General features: G+C 43.6%; 4 pseudogenes; all 4 read right to left on the bottom strand.

The window, feature by feature from the left end:
- Window positions 1-605: 605 nt before the first annotated feature.
- Window positions 606-796, bottom strand: LOC143959184 (5S ribosomal RNA; annotated as a pseudogene).
- Window positions 797-2700: 1904 nt separating this feature from the next.
- On the bottom strand, window positions 2701-2819 carry LOC143959215 (5S ribosomal RNA; annotated as a pseudogene).
- A 774-nt stretch (window positions 2820-3593) lies between these two features.
- LOC143959263 (5S ribosomal RNA) lies at window positions 3594-3712 on the bottom strand (annotated as a pseudogene).
- A 295-nt stretch (window positions 3713-4007) lies between these two features.
- On the bottom strand, window positions 4008-4126 carry LOC143959261 (5S ribosomal RNA; annotated as a pseudogene).
- Between the last annotated feature and the right edge of the window lie 5399 nt (window positions 4127-9525).

Here is a 9525-nt window from a genome sequence, read left to right on the forward strand (position 1 = left end):
AGAAAAATCCAATAAACTCAATTTTATTCATACTTTAAGGTCAAAATTTATTCAGCCACATGTCTTTGGTAATGTTAATAAGCGTATATTTATTGGTTTGCGCAAATGTTATAGCATCTGAAAACGATGGTACATTTTCTGGAATTTACGCATCTTTTAGTTTATGACTGCCTATCTCATTTCTTTAGGTGCTAATATGGCATAGTTGACTTCTTTTTTTCCCTTGTTTCCCAAGGTGACCATCTTGGTGTTAAGAGGGTTGAGGGTGCCAAAAGTGAGTGCCTATGGCAACATCACCCTGAAAGCATCTGATACTAAGCAGGGACGGGCCTGATTAGTACCTAGATGGGAGACCGCCTGGGAATACCCTCTTGAGAAATGCCAAGATGGTCACCTTGGGGAACCACAAAAAAAGGCGGTCTCCCATCTAGGTACTAAACAGGCCCATCTCTGCTTAGCCTTCAAGGCCAGATGAGCTTGGGTGCTTTCAGAGTGGAATGGCCAGAGGCAATCTCTTCTGGCACCCAAAACCCTCTTGAGAAATGCCAAGAAGGTCATCTTGGGAAACCAGAAATAAAAAACAGGTCAACTCCAAAAAAAAAAAAAGCCTACAGCACCTGGTATTCCCAGACGGTCTCCCATCCAGGTACTAACCAGGCCCTACCCAGCCCATAGGCAATCTCTTTGGGCACCCTCATCCCTCTTGACAAATGCAAAGATGGTCACTAGGCCCGACCCTGCTTAGCCTTCGAGATCAGACGAGATCGGGCGCTTTCACGGTGATATGGCCGTAGGCAATCTCTTTGGGTATCCCCAACCCTCTTTGACAAGCGCCAAGATGGTCACCTTGAGAAACAAGGGAAAAAAACAAGTCAACGGCAAAAAAATAAAAAATTACGGCACCTTGTATTCCCAGGCGGTCTCCCACTCAGGTACTAACCAGGCCCGACCCTGCTTAGCCTCTGAGATTAAACGAGATTGGTTGCTTTCAGGGTGTCGTGGCCATAAGCAATACCTTTGGGCACTCTCAACCCTCTTGACAAGCACCAAGATGGTCACCTAGGGAAAGTAGGGGAAAAAACAAGTCAACGCCCAAAAAAAAAAAAGAAGCAAATGGGACTGGTTATTGCCAGGATGTCTCACATTTGTTACTAACTAGTAGACATGTGCGCTTCGTTTCGTACGAATCGCAAATTCGTACGAATTTCTCAAAATTTGTACGTTCGGGAGGATCCGAAATACAAATTGCCGTGCGTCCGAATTCTGTACGGAATACGAACTTTTGTTTACGAATTCCGGATCTCAATCATTATGCTTATTATGACTTGCAGAAGACTTCTGTGATAGAAGTCAATGTAAATTGCCTGAAGACATCAGTGAAGGACTTTCAACCTCTCTGGGCAGGCTGCCAAGAAAAGAACAAAATGATACAATGTTTCTTCTTCAATGGGCTGAACTCCGTGTGTAGAAGTTTTCAGTTTAACCATTTAAAGACTAAATCTTTTCTGACACTTGTTGCTTACAAGTAAAAATCCAGTATTTTCTGCTAGAAAATCACTCAGAAGCCCCAAAAATTATATATTTTTTTTTAGCAGAGACCCTAGGTAATAAAATAGCGGTTGTTGCAATATTTTGTGACGTGGTATTTGCGCAGAGGTCTTTCAAATGCAAATTAGCCCTTTATCATGGTGCAGGTGTCATTGCTGTATGTCACACTGCTGTCAGTGCTCTCTATCACGGTGCAGGTGTCATTTCTGTATGTCACGCTGCTGATGTCAGTGCTCTCTATCACGGTGCTGTTGTCAGATCACTCTATCACGGTGCAGGTGTCATTGCTGTATGTCACGCTACTAATGTCACTGCTCCCTAGAGGTCGACTGAAAAAAAAAGGGCTAACTTGCGTTTGAAAGACCTACTGGATTTTTACTTGTAAGCAACAAGTGTCAGAAAAGATTTAGTCTTTAAATGGTTAAACTGAGAACTTCTACACATGGAGTTCAGCCCATTGAAGAAGAAACATTGTATCATTTTGTTCTTTTCTTGGCAGCCTGCCCAGAGAGGATGAACGTCCTTCACTGATGTCTTCAGGCAACTTACATTGACTTCTATCACAGAAGTCTTCTGCAAGTCATAATAAGCATAATGAGCAATGTTTTTGCCTTTAAATTTATCGTAAAGAACGTTCGTACACGTTAACGACAATTCGTATTTCGTACGAAACAGAACGGAATTTCGGGCACGAAATACGAAGTACGAATTAATTTTATTACGAATCAAAACGGAACAGAACGAAATGAATTTATCGACGGCGTCCATGTCTACTAACCAGGGCAGACGCTGCTCAGCCTCCGAGATCAGACAAGATCAGGCACTTTCAGGGTGATGTGGCCGTATTAAATCTCTTTCGGCACCCTCAACCCTCTTGAGAAACTCCAAGATGGTCACCTTGGGAAACAAGTGAAAAAAACGAATCGTCGCCAAAGAAAAAAAAAAAGAAACCTACGGCACTTGATAATCCCAGGGGGTCTCCCCATCCAGGTTCTAGCCAAGCCCGACCCTGCTAAGCCTCCGAGATCAGGCGCTTTCAGGGTCATGTTCCCATAGGCAATGTCTTTCGGCACCCTCAACCCTCTTGACAAACGCCAAGATGGTCACCTTAGGAAACTAGGGAAAAAAACAAGTCAACAACAAAAAAAAAGAAACCTACAGCACTTGGTATTCCTAGGGGGTCTCCCATCCAGGTTCTAACCAGGCCCAACCCTGCTAAGCATCCGAGATCAGATGAGATTAGTTGCTTTCAGGGAGATGTGGCCATGGGCAATCGCTTTGGGCACCCTGAACCCTCTTGAAAAAAAAGCCAAAAAAAGAAAAAAAAGAGAAGCCTATGGCACCTGGTATTCCCAGGCAGTCTCTCATCCGGGTACTAACCAGGCCTGACCATGCTTAGCCTCCGAGATTAGTCACTTTGAGGGTGATGTGGCCATAGTCAATTTCTTCAGACACCCTCAACCATCTTGACAAACGCCAATATAGTCACCTTGGGAAACAAGGGAAAAAAACAAGTAAACGCAAAAAAAAATAAGCCTACGGCACCTGGTATTCCCAGGCGGTCTGCCATCCAGGTATTAACCAGGCTCAGCCCCTGCTTAGCCTCTGAGGTGAGACAAGATGGGGCGCTTTCAAGGTGATGTGGCCGTAGCCAATCTTTTTGGGCACCGTCAACCCCCTTGACAAATGCCAAAATGCACTTTGGGGAAACAAGGGAAAAAACAAGTCAACGCCCAAATGAAAAAAAAAGGAAGCCTACAGCACCTTGTATTCCTAGGTGATCTCCCATCCAGGTACTTACCAGGCCCGACCCTACCCATGGGCAATCTCTATAGGCAACCTCATCCCTCTTGACAAACACAAAGATGGTCACTAGGCTCGACCATGCTTAGCCTCCGAGATCAGATGAGATTGGGCGCTTTCACAGTGATATGGCTGTATGCAATCTCTTTGGGTATCCTCAACCCTTTTTGACAAACGCCAAGCTGGTCACCTTGAGAAACAAGGGAAAAAAACAAGTCAATGCCAAAAAGAAAAAAAAAAGAAGCCTATAGCACCTGATATTCCCAGGCGGTCTCCCATCCAAGTACTAACCAGGCCCACCACTGCTTAGTCTCCGAGATCAGATGAGATGGTGCGCTTTCAGGGTGATGTGGCCGTAGGCAATCTTTGTGCAACTTCAACCCTCTTGACAAATGCCAAGATGGTATCCATGGGTAAAAAGAGAAAAAAAGAAAAGAAACCTACATCACCTAGTATTCCCAGGCGCTCTCCCATCTGCGTACTAACCCGGCCCGCCCCTACGTCTCCTCAGATATGCGGTGAGATGGGGCGCTTTTAGGGTGATGTGCCCGTAGACAATCTCTTTGGGCACCCTCAACCCTCTTGACAAATGCCAAGATTGTCACCTTGGGAAACAAGGGAAAAAAACAAGTCAACACCAAAAAAATAAAAAAATAAACCTACGGCACCTGGTATTCCCAGGCGGTCTCCCATCCAGGTACTAACCAGGCTCGACCCTGCATAACCTCCGAGATCGGATGAGATGGGGTGTTTTCAGGGTGATGTGCCCATAGGCAATTGCTTTGGGCACCCTCAACCCTCTTGACAAACACCAAGATTGTCACCTTGGGAAACAAGAGAAAAAAACAAGTCAACACCAAAAAAAAATAATAATAATATTTACGGCACCTGGTATTCCCAGGCGGTCTCCCAACTAGGTATAAATCAGGCCCGATGCTGCTTAGCCTCTGAGATAAGACGAGATTTGTCGCTTTCAGGGTGATGTGGTCTTAGGCAACCACTTTGCGCATGCTCAACCCTCTTGACAAAATGCCAAGATGGTCACCTTGGGAAACAAGGGAAATAACAAGTCAACGCCAAAAAAAAGAAAAAAAAAAAGAAGCATGTGGCAATGGGTATTCCCAGGCAGTCTCCCATCCAGCTACTAACCAGGCCCAACCCTGCTTAGCCTTTGAGATCAGGTGCTTTCAGGGTCATGTGCCCATAGGCAATCTTTTTGGGCAGCCTCAGCCCTCTTGACAAACGCTACAGTGGTCACCTTGGGAAACCAGGGAAAAAAACAAGTTGATGCCAAACCTACGGCACATGGTATTCCTGGGGGTCTCCTATCCAGATCTAACCAGGCCCGACCCTGCTTAGCCTCTGAGATCAAACAAGATCGGTTGATTTCAGGGTGTCGTGGCCATAGGCAATCTCTTTGGGCACCCTCAACCCTCTTGACAAGCGCCAAGATGGTCACCTCAACGCCAAGTCAACGCCAAAAAAAAAACAAAAAACAAAAAGAAGCCCGTGGCACTGGGTATTCCCAGGAGGTCTCCCGTTTGTTACTAACCATTTCAGACGCTGCTCAGCCTCAGAGATCAGACAAGATCGAGCACTTTCAGGGTGATGTGGCTGTAAGAAATCTCTTTCTGCACCCTCAACCCTCTTGACAAACGCCAAGATGGTCACCTTGGGAAACAAAGGAAAAAAACAAGTCAACGCCAAAAAAAAAAAAGAAACCTACTGCACATGGTATTCCTGGGGGTCTCCCACCCAGGTTCTAACCAGGCCTGACCCTGCTAAGCCTCCGAGATCAGACAAGATCGGTTGCTTTAAGGGAGATGTGGCCTTAGGCAATAGCTTTGGGCACCCTGAACTCTCTTGAAAAACGTCAAGATGGTCACCTTGGTAAACAAGGGAAAAAAACAAACTAATGCCAAAAAAAAAAAGAAGCCTATGGCACCTGGTATTCCCAGGCGGTCTGCCATCCAGGTACTAACAAGTCCTGAATCTGCTTAGCCTCTGAGATCAGACGCTTTCAGGGTGATGAGTCCATAGACAATCTCTTTGGGCACCCTCAACCCTCTTGACAAACGCCAAGACTGCCACCATGGAAAACAAAGTAAAAACAAGTCAACGGCAAAAAAAAAAAAATTCCTAGAGCACCTGGTATTCCCAGGCGGTCTCCCATCCAAGTACTAACCAGGACCGCCACTGCTTAGTCTCCGAGATCAGATGACATGGTGCGCTTTCAGGGTGATGTGGCCATAGGCAATCTCTTTGGGCACCTTCAACCCTCTTTTTTTTTTTTCAGTTTAGTTTTTATTAGAAATATTTTCAGAACATAACAGAAGTATAAATTTCCATACATATTTGTTACAAGAGGTCGTTATAGGTGTATAAAATTCCATAATGTCATGATAGTATCAATAATCAGCAGTAAATCTTGAGCCAGTATACATATATCACACATGGAACATTTGGATCAATAGTCAACAGCATTGATTAAAATTTTTTACAGGTGATTAATGTAGTACTTAACAGTTGCAGACTTTCCTTTACACGTAAAAGGATATATACGCCTCTAAGTTAGGAAAGCAGATATATAGAAAAGGTGAAAGAAAAAGAAGACCATAGAAAAAGAAAAAGAGAACTGAGAAAAACCAAGACCGGGATTTAAGTGGTCTGGCAATAAATCCTCTAACAAAATATAATCTGAAGAGTATTATATTACCAATTTGGACCTCCAGTATGGACCTATAGGTATATATCCGCTATGGTACAGCATAAATAACTTCCTGCCTTATCTCTTGAAAGTAATGGACTCACCCTTTTGGGCAAACTTCAGTATTTACTAGTATAATCTCACGACTACTGTGGAAATTTTTCCAGCCAGCATTTCCACCTACCATCAATCTGTCTCTTGGAACCTGATTTTACAGCCCATAAGGCTTCCCCATTTGTAGTGTGTTTGTATGATAGGATATATGTCCGAAATGTTTTTGGGAACATCACTTTTCCACTTCCTAGTAATAAGTAATCTAGCCGCAATCAGTATATGTGTAACCACCGTGCGAAAATCTGGCGGAAATACCTCAATTCCCAGATTAAATAGAGCCAAGCTGTTCTTTGGATATGTAATCAACCCGGTAATAGAGGAAATTAATCGAAACACAGCATTCCAAAAACTAGATATATGTTTACAGGTCCACATGATGTGCATAACGTTACTCACCTCTCCACATCCCCTCCAGCATAAAGAGGAATGACCTGGAAAAAACGTATGAAGACGGTATGGAGTCAAGTACCATCTCAACGTGATTTTGTGAGTCAATTCCCAGTGATTCACACACTTTGATGATTTATACACAGTGTTTAGGGCTTTTTGCCATTGTTGAGATGTGAATGTGGTCTGCATTTCTGTCTCCCATTTCTGAAATGGTACTGATTTAATAAAGGTGGTTTTGCGTTGAAAAAGCGTGTAAAAAAATGGAGATCCCTTTTGGGGTAGCAGCAGAGACTGTGAAAAATTTCCAAGCAGCTTCTTGAATATATAAATGATGAACCCCTAACGGTTTTAAGAGATGGGAGATCTGATCATATGTGTAACGTTTCATTACTTGGAAGACCGTATTGTTCTTGCCGCTGTGGGAATGTTTTTAGGAAGTCGTTATGGAACATATCACTTAACTGGGTAATCCCCCTGGACGTCCAATTAATAAGTCTGTTTGGAATAGCACCTTCAATTGTAACCAGGGGTATTGGTATTTCTATTTGTTTATCCGACGGGGTTAAGGCACCACATAGATCCCTCCAAGCTTTTCATGAGGCCCGGAGGGTCATGGGTAAGTTTTGTAAAGGAACATGGCTCCAACTATCAAGTAAAAGAAGGTGAGAAAGATCTCTGGTGGGGCTTAGGGTCTGTTCTAGTTTGCACCACGGAATGTCCGCTCCACATAGGAACCATGTTCTAAGTTGAGTGAGCAGAGATGCACGGTAGTAGTCCAGCAGGACTGGGAACCCCATACCCCCTGCCCCTCTTTGTTTAGCTAATATGACTGTGGTACATCTCAGTTTTTTTTTTAGTTAGATATATTTTGTCAGTATGGAATCTAGTGCTTTTAAATGGGTGGTCTTGAGGGGTATTGGGAGGGTGCGGAAGATGTATAAGATTTGGGGAAGAAGTAACATATTAAAAGACGCTAGGCGTCCAGACCATGTTAATTCGGATTTGGCAAGTCGAGCGGTTTGTAAGGTTAATTTCTTTATAAGGGCATGATAGTTAGTATCTGCTAATTTAGAGGGGTCTTTGGTAATTTGGAGGCCAAGATAAGTTATTTGTTCTGCAGTCCATGAGTAGGGGAATTGGAGTTGTAGTCGATTTTGAAGAGCAGGTGGGACATGTATAGGGAGAGTTAGTGATTTGGTGAAATTAACTTTATAATAGGAGATTTTACGAAATTCGTTAAGGACTATGTGGGCATTGATTAAGGAATGTGACGGGGAGGTTAGGAATAAAATAACATCGTCGGCAAATACGTTTATTTTATGAGTATGATTGGGGAAAGAGAAACCTGTGATATTTGGGTGGGATCTAATTTTTTCCGCTAGGGGCTCCATAAGAAGGTTGGAAATAAAAGGGGAGAGGGGGCACCCCTGTCTAGTCCCGTTGGAGATTGTAAAGGATCGCGATAGTGTATTGGATGTGTATACTTGTGCGGAAGGTGAGGAGTATAAGGCTAATATGGCTGACAATATAGGTCCCCCAAGGCCAAACTTTTTAAGGGTATGGACCATGTATTCCCAGTGTATCCTGTCAAACGCCTTCTCCACATCCAAAGATAGGAGCAGAGAAGGCGTCCGACAGGAATTTTTACAGTGGAGGATATCCACCACCCTGCGAGTTGCGTCCGATGGCTGCCTACCAGGTGTGAAACCCGATTGGTCAGGATTAATCAAAAGAGGAATAAGCTGGGCTAGTCTCTGGGCAATTATTTTAGCGTATAATTTAACATCTGTATTTAAAAGAGAAATCGGACGGAAATTGGTGGGTTCATCAGGGCTTTTCCCCGGTTTGGGTATAGTGACAATGTATGCTTTAAGCATTTCAGGGGGGGAACGAAAATGTCTGTATTGCATGAGTAAATGTATCTTTTAGAGGAGACACTAGAGTGGAGGCAAATGTTTTGTAATAATCATTGGGTAGCCCATCTGGGCCTGGGGATTTGCCAATCGGTTGAGAGTGGATTGCTTTCTGTATTTCTAGTGGTGAGATTGGTGCATTTAAAGATTGTAGTTGTTCCCGGGAAAGGGCCGGGAGAGCTATCTCCTCCAAAAAACCTTATATGTCTGATTCTGAGGGTTGATAGGTGTTTCCATCCTGCTGGAGGTTGTACAGGGTAGAATAATAATTAGCGAAGGCATCAGCAATACCCTTAGGATCAATGATCCTGCCGTTGCCCACAGAGCATTTAATATAAGGGATTCTGGTACGGGCTCTGTGTTCTTTTAAAATATAGGCCAGTAATTTACTTGCTCTATTGCCCAGAGCATAATGATTAAACCTTAATAGCTGCGATATATTTATCATAGCGTTCTAAAAGCATACGTCTAAGATCACAACGGAGTTTGGTCAATTTATCTGCCAGAGAAACCATGGGTGCGACCTTATTCTGGATTTCAAGTGATTTAATCTCTTGTAATAGGAGATCTAGTTGTTTATTTTTTTGTTTATTAATTCTCGAATTTAGTTGTATCATTATGCCCCTTATGTATGCCTTATGGGCACACCACAGAACTGACGGGTCAGAGACTGAGGATGAATTAATTTCAAAATATTCCTTTAATTTGTTTGATATGAAGGTCGCATGTTCGGGTACACTGAGCAGATTAGAATTGTCCCTCCACACAAAATCTCCCAAATAAGCGTTCCCCTCCGCCACCGCGACTGACACTGTAGCATGGTCAGACCATGAGATGTCGTGGATGGCGGAGGAGGACAGCTGTTGCAACACAACTCTATCTACTAAAATCATGTCAATACGAGAGTAGGAATTATGTCTGGCATTATGTGGAATGAAAAGTCCCTTTCTCCTGGGTGCTGACACCTCCAGGCGTCGTAGAGCTCTTCCGAATGAAAGAGCGTTTGTAGGGAAGACAAAGGGCGTCTGGACTTAGTGGTAGTGTCGATTG

This window comes from Lithobates pipiens, unplaced genomic scaffold (assembly GCF_037356315.1).
Source record: "Lithobates pipiens isolate NorthernLeopardFrog02 unplaced genomic scaffold, aLitPip1_a1.2 Scaffold_67, whole genome shotgun sequence".
NCBI classification, from domain to species: domain Eukaryota; kingdom Metazoa; phylum Chordata; class Amphibia; order Anura; family Ranidae; genus Lithobates; species Lithobates pipiens.